The 3439-nt window shown below is 37.7% G+C and overlaps 1 pseudogene; it reads left to right on the top strand.

Moving 5' to 3' along the window:
* The first annotated feature begins 584 nt into the window (after positions 1-584).
* Positions 585-1460, top strand: LOC101354921 (heterogeneous nuclear ribonucleoprotein C-like; annotated as a pseudogene).
* Positions 1461-3439: the final 1979 nt, after the last annotated feature.

The following is a 3439-nucleotide window of genomic DNA, read 5'->3' as shown; positions in this document are numbered from 1 at the left end:
ATCTCTTTTGAGATATAAAAGAGAGAAGCGAGCAGAGACACATGGGAACCTCATACGACCAAGAAAGCAGTGCTGGGAGCAGAGCGTGTCCTTTGGACCTGAGATTCCTGCACAGAGAAGCTCCCAGACCAAAGGAAGACTGATGACATGGACTTTCCTCCAGAGCTGATGGAGAAAGCATTCCCCTGGAGCTGATGCCCTGAATTTGGACTTGTAGCCTACTGGATTGTGAGAGGATAAACTTTGCTTTGCTAAATCCATCCACTTGTGGTATTTCTGTTAGAGCAGCGCTAGATGGCTGAGACAGGTTGTAACATTAATTTTTCACTTAAAAGTATAGGCAAACTGTTGATAACCTGGCCATTTTGTGAAGAGGCAAAGACTGAGCTGTTGGGGTTGCAGTGCTGACCTGAAGCAGCAGTCAACTTCTTCACAGAGAACCTGGGAGTAGGAGATTCAGAATCAAATCTCGTCTCCCTCCTCACTCCTGGTTACAATTGGCTTGAAATATATAAGTTAGTGGAACTTTGCTTGAGTGAGATTTTTTTGATCTTCAGCTACGTTTTTCAGCTGTGTGACAAGCCTTATCAAATACCATGGCCAGCAATGTTACCGGCAAGACAGAGCCTCACTCCATGAGCTCCCGTGTATTTATTGGAAATCTCAACGATCTTGTGGACAAGAAGTCTGATGTGGAGGCAGTATTTTCAAAGTATGGCAAAATTGTAGGTTGCTCTGTTCATAAGTTCTTTGCCTTCCTTCATTCATAAGGAAATGCCTGGGCTGCTGTAGCAGGAGAGGATGGCAGAATGATTGCCAGCCATGTTTTAGGTATTAATCTGGCTGCAGAGTCAAAAATGAACGGATGAAAAGTAGGTGTGAAACGTTCTGCAGCAGAGATGTAGGTCTCTTCTTTTGACTTGGACTGACTTTCAAAGGGATTATTATGACAGGAAGTACAGCTACCAGAATGCGTTCCTCCTCCTCCTTCTATTGTTTGGGCTGTAGTGTCCTCTAAATGCTGTGTGTATCAAGAAACACTACAGAAAGAGGCAAAAGTGGCTTCAATTCCAAGAGCAGACAGTGAAGATCTACTCTCAAGCCTAGAAAATTGAAAGTAGGAGACCATTAAGAAGGAGTTGACCCAGATAAAACAAAAAATAGATTCTCTACTGCAAAGCCTGGAAAAAAAATTGAAAAGGAAGAGAGCAAACAAGGAGTAGGGATGAAGAATGATGTCAGAAAAGGAGCAGAGCAGCAATTTCCTGAAGAAAGATGAGACTAATGTGAAGATGTAGTCTAAGGGGGGTACAGGTGACTCTGCTGAGAAGGGGAGGCAACTAGATGATGATGATAATGAAGATGGGAGATGAACAGCTGGAGTTAATCAGGACGATGAAAAAGGGGCTGAGGAAGGAGAGGCTGACAGAAAGAGCGCCAATGGCCAGGATGACTCTTAAGCACATGGTAGGGTTTAGAAATATTATCCCATTATTTCTTTACTTAGGCACTTGTCTAAGATCAAAGTTTTCACCAGATCCTCTCGCCTGGTATCTTCAGCACATGCTAACTGTTCCCTCCATCCTTGTCCTTCCCATGTTCACTAATTCATATTGCCCTGTACCTAGACCCATTTTCACTTCCTCTGACACTATGAGTAGTTATGCTGTCTTACCCTGTAATTTTTGCTTTTAATTTTGCTACCCCTTTGACAAAACAATAAAAACGATGTATGGTTTTTATCAACTATCTCCAAAACAATATCTTGTTGTGCAGGAAGTACAGTTCTCTCCATTCATACATGACAGTAACTGCTTCCCTAACTGCAAAGGCAATCTCATTTAGCTGAGTAGAACCTGGCGGCAGCTTTGAGTTATAGGTAGATGTGTTATACCACACATTAGAGTGCTGTTCAACACAAGTGTAACAATGTATTTTTTGTGAATGAGAGTTGGCATGTCAAACACATCCTGTAGAAAAATAATTAGTGTGATAGTCTTAAGACTTGTTTCTTAAAGTTGATAACGTGGGTTATTTTTGTGAGTAGACTGATGTCTGGGAACTTTTTTTCCTCAGATTAACTAAGATCTTATTTGTCTTAGTTATCTAGTGCTGCTATAACAGAAATACCACAAGTGGATGGCTTTAACAAACAGAAATTTATTTTCTCACAGTTTAGGAGGCTAGAAGTCTGCATTCAGGGTGCAGGGTTCTAGCGGAAGACTTTCTCTCTCTGGAGGCCCTGGGGGAAGGTCCTTGTCTCTTTAGCTTTTTTCCTGGTTCCTTGGAGATCTCCGTGAAAATTGGCATCAATTTTCCCCCATCTCTACTTGCTATATTATTTGTTTAATCTTCTTTATATCTCAAAACAGATACCCCCTACACTATTCTTGCCTCACTAACATAACAAAGACAGCCCATTCCCGGTGGGATTATAACCATAGACACAGAAGTTTGGATTTACAGCACGTATTGTTGGGGGACACAATTCAATCCTTAACATTATTAAAACAGGAATTTGGAGGAAAAATCTATTTTCTTAAATTTTTGTATTAAAAGAAAAGAAACTTTTGATAACTTGTGTTTATATGTTGAATGTAATAATTGAAAATGAGTCAAGCAAATTTACAATATAAAGATAATTTGATTATTATTTACATCAGTACCAAACACTGAGTTTGACCTGAGAAAAAATGAAACATAGTCATTGACATTAAATGTGTGCCATTCAAAGTAGAATGCGCTAAGCGTCAAGTTCAAATGAATTCTTAAACTCTAATATTTGAATAAAATCACAGTATGTTTTTAATTGCTTTCTATAGTATGTTTTATTTTAAAGGTTTTTTTATTTTACCTTGAGTCCCTAATTTTCTTTCTGTTTTTTCTTACTTCCTTTCCTTTTTTTTAAATGTTTGAGTAAGCATAAGAAGGTCTTTGATTTTCTTAATCATAAAAGAAATACCTGCTTCTTAAAAGTTTTTGTGGATGGATCTACCTAAATTTTGATTCTAAATTGGACCAAATGCTTTTTTCATATATCTATACCTGTAGATATGGCTGTATCTGTATCTATCTATATCTATTAATCTGCTTAAAAACTCAGTTCATAAAGGGAAAGAGTAAAAAATCAACTACAATTCTATCAATCACAAATAGCTGTTAATCATAAATAACATTACGACTTGGTATACATATTTCCAGATATTCTAGTTGTATGTACTGAGAAAGAAGGGTAGATATTGACATAGAAATACCAATTGTTGTGCTGTTGTTAGGTACTGTCGAGTTGGTTCTGACTCAACAGGTAGGTATAAAATGTCAATAGATATATAAGGTTATACTACATACGTTGTATTTAAAAGTAAAAAAAAAAAAAGTTCATTCTTGAATTTAATAAAAAGTACTTTAAGAGGATTTTGGAAAGACGGAGGCAGTGACA

This window comes from Trichechus manatus, unplaced genomic scaffold (genome assembly GCF_000243295.1).
Source record: "Trichechus manatus latirostris isolate Lorelei unplaced genomic scaffold, TriManLat1.0 scaffold00036, whole genome shotgun sequence".
Taxonomy (NCBI): Eukaryota; Metazoa; Chordata; class Mammalia; order Sirenia; family Trichechidae; genus Trichechus; species Trichechus manatus.
Note: the sequence above shows the minus strand (reverse complement) of the source record. Positions and strands in the feature narration are given on the sequence as shown.